The sequence below is a fragment of the Vigna radiata genome, chromosome 4 (assembly GCF_000741045.1).
Source record: "Vigna radiata var. radiata cultivar VC1973A chromosome 4, Vradiata_ver6, whole genome shotgun sequence".
NCBI lineage: Eukaryota > Viridiplantae > Streptophyta > Magnoliopsida > Fabales > Fabaceae > Vigna > Vigna radiata.
The window spans coordinates 15,220,454-15,233,717 of NC_028354.1; positions in this window are offsets into that span (position 1 = coordinate 15,220,454).

The following is a 13,264-nucleotide window of genomic DNA, read 5'->3' on the forward strand; positions in this document are numbered from 1 at the left end:
TTCTTCATTGACTTTTCTTAAGACAATTATTATGTTTAAAATATTGCAATTTTAAATATAATTAAGTGTAAATATTAATTTGAAATATATATTCAAAATAATGAAATTTGTATTATACATTATTTAAATAATTTATAATTTAATATTATCTTTTAAGAATTAATTAGTTTTTAGAAATATATTTTTCTGGTTAATATTTAATGGAGTATTGGGATAATTGATTATTACTTTATTTAGATCTTCCGTTAGTATAAACATAAAGTGAAAAATAATTTATTTAGATAGAGATTCAAAAGTTGTTAGAAAGATATTTCACAATTGAAAATAATTTGCAAAAGGAAATATGTATATTAATTAAAATAAATTTTTATTATTATTGTTATATTGTCATATGATTATTATTCCAATAACGTGATGAAAAATAAGAGATAATTTTTTCCAATATCTGTTACATAATAATAAAGATAAATAGTTAAAAAATTGTTTTTAGTATAATAAAAGAATCACATATCTAATATTTTTCTATTTCATTTAATAAATTTTATTAATAATTATGGTAATTGAATTTTTTATCATAATTATACGAGTTTATTAAAAAGAAATTAATGTTAATAACTAACATATAAGAATTTTTCTTTTTCTTTTGTTATGAATGAAATATATATTTTTAAAACATATTATTTTTTTAGAAACCATTTTTCTATAGTTCTCTATAGTATTGATTTTTTCGACGAGTCTTTTAATTTGGACCGATTAGTTTCTTCATTCATATAAGTTGAGTTTCAACTCCTTTTCTTGGTCTTTTCTTATTATCTGTTGAATGTGAGTCTTCTTTCACTTGCATTCGTCTTTCTAGTCATCTATGTGAGTATTTTCTTATTAGTGATTTTAATAGTTGTCCTTATCGTGTTTATATTGTTCCTAGATTCTATGAGCAGGAAGGGATTTGGGATTCTTTAAAGCAAGCTCACATGTCCCTCAAGTAAGGGAAGTTAATTGCACTACTTTTAAATTATAGATACTTTGAAATTTTTGCATACATGATTGTATGGTGGTGAATTGACTGATGATTGATGTGTTGGTATGTATGATATGTTGAAATTGTGGTTTGAATGGTTGATCCTTGAATCTTACTCGTTTGGACTTGGTTTTGTGAGTTTACGAGATTTATAATCTGGACAATTGGTCAAGTGATACAAGTTTGCATGTTTAAAGTTGTTTTGGAACTAATTCACTAAGAAAGGAATACCATTTTGATCAATTGAATAAGTATAAGTTCCCTCAAAAATACAAAATACAAGAATTGATAGTTGGTATAACACCGAGAGGTGCTAGGGTGTCACTCAGTGCCCAATTTTATGAATAGTTTAGCATTGAGCGGTACTAAGGTATCACTGAGTGTCATTCTTGTATTGCAGGTCTTGAGCATTTTCACTCTAAGAAACTAAGCGTTAGAAAGTGTCACTGAGCGCACTATTTTGCGAGAAGAGTGACGTTGAGTGTCATGACTAACATTGGGTACCACTTTTTGTGAGAGGTCTGGCGTTAGACACCACCTATGAGCGTCATTATGTATGTTTGAATTTATTTTCTTTTTTAACTATTTGAGATAGATTTATAATGGAGTTTATGTATGTTTATGAGTATTATGATGACTTATTAAGATGATGATAATTTTTTGGATATGCATGGTGATGATGTTGAAAGAATTTCAAGGAGAATTATTTGTGATGATAATATTAATGTATGCATTGACATATGTGAATCAGAAAGGAGGTATCCTGAACTCTAATAACTATTCAGACTCAAATATAATAGAATGAATTATGTGGTAATAATCGTAGAACGTTCTAGTATATGGAAAATGTTTGGTCCGAGGTGCGAAAGGGAACTACCTTTGTAGTGGTAGGGTAATAACTCATTGTTTATGACTCTGCAAAGTATAAATACTATTGCAAGTGCACACTTATGGGTAGAGATGACAACGGGTCAGATCGAGTACAAATAGTGTCTACCCGCTACTCGACCCGCAACAAAGCTACCCACTCGCTACTTATATGAATATTCGTTTAAAAATTCTCGCAAGTATTTTAAAACTTGTAAGTACCCCATGGATACACATAAATATATTTAAAAAATATATTTCATAAATTTTAGAAATAAAATTTAAAATAAAATTACAAAAATATATATAAAATATAATATAAATTAATTTTCATTTGAATTAAATTTAACCAAATAAAATATAAATTAATTTTAATTCAATTTAAATTAATAAACCATAAATTAAATTTTAATTTTAATTTTTTACAGATAATGAATTCCTACAAGTACGGATAGTATAATATCCGCACTCGACCCATTTATAAGCAGATATTAAAATACTCACTACACGTGAGTATCAACTAATCATTGTGGATTTTATCTGTGGATACTCGCGAACACGAGTATTTTTGTCATCCTTACCTAGGGGGAAGCCCTATGTTAAAGACATATATCCGAATAATTGAGTCTCTTTTTATACATTAGTTTATCCTTTCTTTTATGTTGTTTTGTATCTATGTTTCTTAACTTATGATCACCTTAGCCGTGTGAGTAAATGAATGATAAATGTTAATGCACCTTTGATGGAAGGTGGTGATGATATGAAGTAATGTTTTTTCGATTTGTAATAATTTTGATATATATATTTTATTCTTATAATAATTTACTTTTTGAATATAAGTGTATTAGTTCTATATACATATTGAGATAATATCTTTTATTTTATTAAATAATGTCTTATTTTATTAGTTACAAACTGTTAAAAAAATTTAATATACTTAGATGAAAAACGTTATATTAATTTTTAAGTTTAGAAATAAAATGTAAAAAGTCTCATGAACAAGGACCAATTTCACGTCAAAATTAATGAAAGAAAAGAAAAGCTAATACATTAAATTTAGTTTTAGTAAATAAATATAATAATTGTTAAAAATCAAACACATTTTATTACTTCAATAACAATGTTTAAAAAATTTAATAGAAATAAAAAATTTGTTCTAATATTTTTATTTTTATTTTCTCATTATAAAATAATTTTTTTTCTTCTAATAAATAATTTTTTTCTTATTATATTAAAAACAAAATATTTAAATATTTGTCATATTAAACCACTTATTTACTTTATTAATAATAAAGAGGAGAGAGAAGACAATAAAGAATACAATAAATGTAGTACACATATTTCAAGAGATAGAATACTTTTTCTATATATTAATGTGCACTTATGACTCTTTAATTCGAGTTCATAATCTAAATTAGAATAAAAGATTGATAGTAAGAGAAATTCATTTCAATTATTTAAATGGACTCCAACTCTTTATTATAACATCTATATTCTTATATAAAATTACACATAATTTCATAACTTATATTAATTTGATAACTTTACTATTTACTAAATGTCAATTTATTTTTTATTAAAAAAATAAGTAATTGAATACTTTTTATTTTTAAATAAATAAATGATTTCTATTTTTGAAAATAATCATCACATAATTTGTTAATATTATTTTTACAAAATTATACATATATTTTAAATTGTATTATTCTCATGTTCCTTTTATATTTTATCAGTATTATAGTTTATTCCTTTAGTTCATCTTTTAATTTGAAAGTTTTAATCTAAACAAATAAATAATTATTTATTAACTAAATATAATAAGTAATTATTCAAGTTTATCTCAAAATAATTAAATATATTGTAATAATCCATAAGAATAATCTTTTTATAAGTGATAGTAAGACTTATATTATAAGACACAAATATTTTAATGTTAAAAGTTGAAAAATATAAGTAGAAGTTTTATAAGATAAGTTTTATTATTTCAAGTCACATATTCTTTTTAAAAACAATTTTTTTAGAGTTCTTTCTTATTTTTAGGTATTTTACCTATTGAATCATCTATTTGAAGATCAGAGGGTGCAAAGTGATCTGCAAAATCATATAGTCTAGTTGAACAATTTTTACAAAAGAATATGTTAGTTTCTATTCTTTCTTTCTAGTTTTCACATTTTTCAATCATGTGAGTGGTTTTCCTTTGCATGCATCATCTAAGCTTTCTGTAAGAACCCATTGCGATTGGGTATAAACATCCACCTTATTTTTTAAATTGTAGTAGGGTTGCTAACTCAATGGTAGAGTACTCGGCTTTTAAGAACAACTCTATTTTTTACAAATTTCTATGAAGCAATCGATTCGTCGATACTATCGGTAGAACTTGTAAAACCACGACTGGTCCAGAAAGGAATGACTGGAAAAAGTAGCATGTCGTATCAATGAAGAATTCTAAAAATATTTCATTCTTATAGGATCCAACTCAAATTTTTGTTTGAATTTTTGGCTCGTAACAAACAAAATTCAGTTGGGTTTGATTAATAAAGGGATAGAACTTGGTGGTTCTAATTCTAATAGGAAAACCAAAAGCATCGAGCTTTTGTTTTTTTTTTTATTTGGATCATTACCCCATCTAATTGTACGTTAAAAATAGGTTAGTGCTTGATGTGGGAAAAGCAAGAAAATAGATTGTTAAGAGTAGATAGATGTATTAAAATAATGAAACCGAACATTTTGTGTTAAAATAAGCCAACAATATAAATAGAAATTTTAAAACACTCAATTCATTATCTAAATACTTTCTATCTCTCTAAAACAATATTCTCTACTCTTCCTCTCCCTTCTCTCTAGAATTTCTCACCGGTGACTCAACTGTTCGACGATCAGGAGATACCTAGGTGATCCTGGCGTCAAGAGCTTTTTGCTTCACCGATTGGTTTAATATTTAGAGCTGGTAAGTCGTTTCCTTTGATTCTTGTGGATTTCTGAAATTTCTGGCACATGCAAGAAACATTTCTATTTGCATGTGTTCATCAGCCTTTTTTCCCTCTTTCTGACTTCATTTTTGGTTCTACGGTTGATTTTCTTTCATCAATCGGTGGTCCATAGGTGTTCTTAGAATTTTCTTGAAGAGTAAGCAAATTTCTGAAGGTTGTTGAAGTTGTTCGGTTCGGTTAGAGGTAAGGGAAGCTAGTTAATTTAATTGATGAATTTATTGTGTATGTGAGTGCTGGTTGGGGTTTTGCATATGTATGAAATTCGATTATGGTGTGATCAACATTATAGGTATGGAGTGTTAAAACCTGTGATCATGATGAAATTGTTCTGCATAATTATCTAGTACCATTTTGTGAAGTGAGTTTTAATGAAGTATAGTAGTAAAAATGAGGAATTGGGGTCAGGTGTGAAATTGGCTGATGGGGAGAGTCTGGATAGGGTGTTTAGGACTTGTTAGAACAATATAAGGTGGCCGACAACGACGGAAGGTGGTCACCGGCGACGGGCGACAACGGACTATGGTGTCGGACAGATACTACAAGACAAAAACCAGAGCGGGGTCAACCCACTCTGATACCAACTAGAGAATTAAACTGTAAAATAATTTTAGAGGGTTTAATTGATCTCTGTCATAATCTTCTATTTATAAGAATATATTGATAAGAGTACATGATAATTAGGGTAACCCCAAACACAATATAATCATAATAATTAAAGTAATTCTAATCACAATATAATCATAATAATTAGAGTAATCCTAGACATAATATAATCGCGATAAAATAGGATAAATATCGTAATAAAAACATTTTCTCATAATAGAAATAAAACATTGTTCGATTGGACTATTCTTTGACAAAGAAGATGTGAACAAACAATGTTAACTAGATTTGGAATGAGCGATAGTAATACTGTAAAAAAGTTCCAATGGTACTGGGAACAAAGCTTTCTTAAAAATGAAAGAGGGACGAAAGGTAATGAAATTTTGTTTAAACAATTGATTGAAAGTCTCATGAATTTAATTGTAACTAGATCTAACTTTATGTAGGTTGTTAATTTCATAAGCAAGTTTATATCCAGCCCCAATATATTTCATTATACTATAGTAAAAAGATTGTAAGATATTGAAAAAGAACAATTATTTTGAAATTTTTTTATGAAAAAGGAAAAAAAGTAGCTTAAAACTCAGTCTTAATGATCTATTTTTAAGATAATGTCATTAGTAGAAAACGTATTTTTTTATAGTTATAAAAAAATAGATATCAAGAGAATTTGATGGATTGTAAAGGTTTGGAAAGTTGTGACTACGCGTGCGGTTGTTGAACTATCGAAGTGACCCACCACATATATGTGTTACATGCCAATTGTGTTTTTCGTTTCACTCCGTTACTCTATTTTATCTTAGTTTATGTTATTATTGCAATACACTTATTGCGTTTCTAACCACTTTAAGAAAAAACTATCTTTATCAAGCATATGGTAAATACATGTGACAGTTGATTTGTTTGATAAGAATAAGGTTGTTATTAAAGGAACAAGTTGCAAGAAGCATCATCGTGTCATCCAAAGTGGGTGGCATTTGGCTAGCTATTAGCAGTTTTGCACTTGTCTCTTGCGTTGGAAACTTCTATTTTTTTATACTTCGCATAGCTAGATTTGGCTGTGTGCCAGATCTTAATTACAAACACAACAAACAACCATGCATGTGTCTATATCATTCATATTTACAAAAAACGACTTTAGATTTTTCACATGATCAATTCTTCATTGTTATTTCCTTATATTTTTAAAATATATTAGTATATTAAAATTTGGTTATATGTTCTATTATATTAAATTTAGTATATTTTGAAAAAAACATTTAAATGGCCAACTCATAAACACACCAAATAGGTAAAAAAAAAACAGTAATATTACGTTGATTTCCATATCTTCCAAGTTCCAATATACTGCAGTGATGTTGTTGATGTTAATAATTAATATTGGGTTAGAATCTTAATAATGCTATTTTCGCTAGGCGGTTTTTTCTTCGAAGCTAGGTAAAAATGAATCGTTTTTCTATTGACACGGGAATTTTTTTTTATTTATTTACACAAATAGGTAATTGTGTTCTCCTCACATTACTTCAAATGAAAAAGTGGTGTAGGGATGCATTTCTATTCTAACATAAGAAAAGGTGAAGTTATGTATTTTCACACATTTTTAGATATTGATAATCGATTATAAATATTATTTGTAATCGATTACACACAGTGTCAAAGTCATACATGAGATCACGATTTCAATAGTAATTGATTATTATAGAGAAGAAATGTATTAAAACTAAAAGTATTTGTGTATAAAAAAATTATGATGAACCCTCTTTCTTCACCCTTTTGATTACATTCACATACTTATTTACTTTTTTTTTTAGTCTAATGAACCCTTATTTTTTTTACTTCTTGTAAATTTTTTTTTTGAAATTGTTCAAAGTAAATACATTTATAATTGATAAATAAAGTGGTATCTAATTCTAAGAAGTATCATTGTTTTATACTAAAAACAAATTAAAATCATAAAACAAATTCATAAACAAAATAGAAACTATTTTATTAAATGATAAAACGATTACAAAAAGACAACAATAAAAATAAAACGTAGTCTATTAATATTAAGAAATTATTAATACAAAGATGTACAAATTATTAACTATATGGATAAACTACATTTTATTTTTATTGTTATTATTTGTAATCATTTTACCAATTAATAAAATAGTTTTTATTTTGTTTGTAAATTTGTTTTATGGTTTTAATTTTTTTTTAGTTTAAAAAAATAATACTTTTTAGAATTAAATATCAATTCATTTATCAATTGCAAAATGTATCTACTTTTAATAATCTCAAAAAATTCTTAAAAGAAATAAAGAAAATAGGTTGATTGAAAGAAAAAGTGAATAAATATGTCAATAATCAAGAGGGTGAAGAAATAGGGCTCATTATAAATTTTTTATCCACAAATACCTTTATTTTTAAAGCAAATTGAAGACTTAGATAAAATCCTTTGCTGTCATGTTAGGAAAAGCAATAAAAAAATGGTTTTAATGCCAAGGAGTATGGCCTAAATAGAGGAAAGCATGGGCATCATAGTTTGTACTGCATACAACATGGTTAAAAGAGAATTATGCAGAAATAGTGAGAAACCATTTTATAATAGCTCAGACAAAAATACATGTAGTTCCATGAAAAGGAAAAAGCCTGTAATGCTTAAAAGCTAGCCATTGAATATATAACAACAATTTTTTTAAACCAGTTTCTCCGTATACCATTTTTAACCCAAGAATTCGACTTGTAACATTCAATCTATACACTCATAACAAGTGGTTAACATTCAATTAAACACAATTTTCTAAATAAGTGGTAAGGTATAATACCGTCTTAACATTAAAAACAATTAAATACATTGCATCGTACAAGTGTCACTATGAACATTCAATTAAATAGAATCTTATCCTCATTGTTTTTTTTTTTTCATTCTACTCCATCTATCCAATACAATATTAATATTTCTACGATCATGTACCACCATATGTCACCCTCTCATTGTCCATTCGAAACTCACCATCATCATCATTTGCCATTCTTTCTTCTTCACTATCACCCACTTTATCTTTAAGTGCCATTTCTTCTTCCTCCTCAACTACATTCTCCTCTTCCTTAGTCACATTGAACTCTTCCTCAGCCTCATTAACCTATTCTTGCATGGTGTCTACATGTCTTGTCTCTGCCTCTTTATCCATGACTTCGTCCATCGTACAAACAACAACGAAGTTAATTACTTGAGTCTCAGTAAGAACATGTTCCACATATATTTCAACCTCTTTGTGTTTCTTCCAACAATGATGATTTCGTGTTTGACAAACTCATCAACCACACCTTTAATTCCACAACTCAAGTGATATGAAGTAAATAAACCTAATTTGAGCTTCGATTTTAAACGTTAGGAAAGGTAAGTTTCAATTTCAAAAAATCACCCTAAATTTGTCACTAGTGCAAAAACGCTGATTAACGTCGGTTATTTTGGGCTTTTAATGTCTACAAAAGAACCGACGTCATTTCCGATGACGTCAATGAGACGTCGGACATGAATATAATCAACATCTAGGATTAATTGGACGTCAGATGTAGGACTAACTGGACGTCGGGAGTAGGACTAACTGGACGTCTAAAGTCATTATATAGACGTCAGTCTGAGCAATAACCGACATTTAAAAGGTACTATAGATGTTGGTATATACATTAACCGACATCTAATCCACTGGTTGTGATTTAGTGCAGTTTTGTTCCCATCTTTGGATAGCCTAGTAACACAATCTCCTTTTGCTAGTTTCCCCCAAAAAAAAGCTTGCGTCTTTTGAATTTCTTATGGATCTTTTCAACCCAAAACTGAACCTGGGTTGTTGCTTAGTTCCATTTTCATCCGCAAAAGGAAAAAATCACGGTGAAACGATAACTAGGCAACGACCCAGGGTCGTTTTTGGGTTGAAATGATCAAAAGAAATTCACTAGACGCCGCTTTTTCTGGGAGGCAGCTAGCAAATGGAGAATGTGTTACTACGTTACCCCAATAAAGGAACAAAGCTACACTAAAACACAACACAAAGAAAGCAAATTTTAATTAGTTGAACCAGAAGATAATCGACGAAAGACTAAACAAAGTTTAAACGGTAAGCATAAAAAAAAACCACGCACCTGGGATGTCGCAAGAGAGAAAAAGGAGAGGAGACAGACGATAAATATATCAGAAAAAACAATGGAATGCTACAAGAGAGAAAAAGAAGAGGTGCCGCAAGCGAGAAAAAGAAGAGGTGCCACAAGAGAAAAAGGAGAAGAGGAAGACGATATTAGAAACAGAATGCCGCGAAGAGTTTGCGGTTTATTTAAAATGAAATTGGGCGTCGGTTGCTCTAGAAACCGACGTCTATAGTCACCTAGACGTGGGTTATCTCCCTAATATGACATCCAAGTTAACATTTAAACTGATTTTTTGAATACCCATTAGACGTCGGCTTCTAGGGGAGCCGACGTCTAGGAATCTGAACCGATTGACGTTCGATTTCCTGTCAGAGATGTTCACGACTGTTGTGTTGGGGCGCCGACGTCTATAGTAACGTAGACATCGGTGCCCCTCTAGCCGACGTCTAGGACCCTCGAGTTTGGTGAACATAATTAATTACAGGCACATAGACGTCGCTTCCCCTCAACACTGACGTCTAAATTGAAGAACTTTTTATCTTCCCGCCTTCCAGATAGGCCTTAGACGTCGCCCTTTGACTACGTGAAGTCTAAGCGCCTAGGAATTAGGTGAAGAGCATTAATTGCAGCCTAGTAGATGTCGGCCCCTGTTAATACCGACGTCAATGGACTGTCTTATCACCTACCTCAGACCATTAGATGTCAGTTTGCGGTAGTGGGGACGTCTACAATATCATAGACGTCGCCTTACCTTAAATTTGACGTCTAGTTTACTAAGCTATTTACGATAATGCCACTGTCCACTCATATACGTCAGGTTACCAGCAAACCGACGTTTACTGGGTGATGTTAAACAACATTTTTGTACTAGTATGTACACTTGTATTTACACGTGGTACACAAGTGACACATAGTTAACCACGTCATGAAAAATTTAACGATGTTGATGTTGGAGGATTATATCCCCAAGTTTTTATAAGGAGAAGGATGAAATGGATGAAAGTTTGAAAAAAAAAAACTAAAACCAAAATCATATTATAATTAAGGAACGAAAAATATATTTCATTAAAAAAAATTACAGTTATTTTCTAATTAAAATTTAAAAAGTTCAATCCAAATACGTTCTAAAATCAAAAAATACAATACAATCCAACTACATTTTAAATATCAAATATTAAGTCCGTCCTTTAATCGGTGTCAAAATTTATAATTGTTTTAATTGTATTTTTCTCAAAGATTTGACTCGGGGATTTTCGTTTTATAGCAATTTTAATCCAATTTTACGACTCTAGTTGGGCTCGGTAACCGTTTTATAAGATGAAAAGAATTATTTTTAAGAAAGTCAGAAGCAGTACAACGAATGACTTAATGGCGAAGAGATTTCATTCTAGACACGTATTCTGTGACAATAAACAACATGAAAGAAAAAACACGTTTTGCTTTCACGTTTTGAAAAGTTTCGAAAGTGTTAAAGTGGGTGTTAACCGACATTTTCTTGATAAGTTGCTTAATCAGTCACTAAAAGGTATAGTTTAAGAAATAGTGGCCAACGAAATAAATAGATTTCAGTTTATTATATGTTTATTTTATTTTTTATTTTAAAAGTAAATATTTTTAATAAGTAAATTTTATCTTCTTTTTGGTAAGTGATTACTTTATAAACTATTTATTTCACGTTTGAATATGTTTTTTATGATCGAGTTTTCAATTTTGATGAGTGTGGGGTTATTTGTGCAATGGAAGTATCATTCCACTAAGAATATCCTTCTCATTTGTATTACTTAATTTATCTTCATGACTACTGCAGCTATTTTTGTTAGTGAGCTTGGTGAGATTTATATTAATAGTATATTAAAATTTATCACCACAAAACCTTTAAATCTATGAAACCAAGCCTTCCAGTCAATGGTAAAGAGGATTTTTGCTGTTACAAACCACACTACGATTCTAAATTGAAATCCTCTAAGAGAACATAATTTATTTAAGGTATATTTCTCCCATTTGAGTTCCATATTTATTACCATTATTATTTGCAAAAGATATACTAAGTTTAAAAGAAAAGGATATTCTACTTTTAACCTCCACTTTCTTAATATAAAAAAAAAACTTTTATATTAAGAGTTTATAATTATCTTCACTCTTAGCATAGATAAAACATAAATACATGTGTAAATGAGTTTATATATTTACATTTGTATCTATAATTTTTATAATTATTAAAAACAAAATATTACATAATTAAAAATTACAAAAATTTAGAAGTTAAAAAATAAAAAAAAGGTGAGTCTATATTTGAGCAAGATGAATTACAAATTCTAACTCGTTTTATAATGATAAGTCAATCCTACTCAACCTATTTTTTACAAACGAATGACCGACAAAAAATAAAATAAAAGAATAGATTGAGTCAAAATGGAATGAGTTTGTTTGTTTTATTATCCTTAATTTAAATCAATCTAATTTTAGAAAAAAACATAATTTTATCTTATGTTAACCTTTTATGTAGTCATCCTATTGTCGAAATGTTCTAAATCATCTCTTCCTCATTTACATGTTCTTAAGAATCATTATATGTCCTTCACAATTTTACACCAACATTCCTAAAATATAGCACAATCCATTCTTAATAAAGTGTTAACATCTTTCAATTTATTCTCTTCCAAACTTAATTATATCAAACTATTTACTAGAGTTGTCAATTTGGACCACTCCATAAGACTTGGACCTAATCCATATGGATTGGAGTAAAAAATGCCCAAAAGGTCAAAAAACTCCCAATTAAAAAAGTTCATAGGATCAAAATGCCCTCAAAAACTCTATGACTTAGGGTCAATCCATAGATATTTTTTTAAACATGAAAAACGTTGATATTTTAAAATACATTATTTTAGACATATAAGCAATAACCAATATGAGAACCAAAACTTTAGCTTGAATCGACCTTTCATTCAAACCCACATGTTTCAATCATTTTTTAGGTTAGTTCATCTCAACCTTTTGCTCAAGTTGACTCCACAACATTGATCTCATGCTGGCTTGTCTCGACCTTTGACCAGGGACGACCTGTCTCGACCATTTGATCGTGCCAACACATTATGACCTTTAGCCCATACTTTCCAACCTCGACCTTGTACTCAAGACGACCATTTCTTAACCTTTAGCCTGGGATGACCAGTCTTAACCTTCGATTCACACTAACTTGTCTCGACTTTTGGCTTCAATAGACTCGTCTCGACTTTCACCTTAAATCGACTTATCTTGATTTGTGGTCCGGACTGGCCATGTCCCCGCCTTTGGCTAAATTAGTCTATCTCAATCTTTAACATAGGGTGACTTGTCTTGACCTTTGACTCGAGCTAACTCGTCAAGAAGACCCGTCTCAATTTTAGTTTGAGATGGTTTGTCTCAACCTTTAGCCCATCTCTACTTGTCTAAACCTTCTGCCAGGACTGACTCGTCTCGATTATGGCCATAACTAACCCTATTTGACCTTCGACCCAAGACTAATTGTCTCGACCTTCGGCCTGTCGACTAGTTTTGACCTTGAGCATGGGTTGACCCGTCTTGACTGTGGGCCTTGGGCTACCTGTTTCAACCTTAGGCTTGAGACAACCCATCTCAACCTTCATTTTGGGCTAATATGTCTTGACCTTAA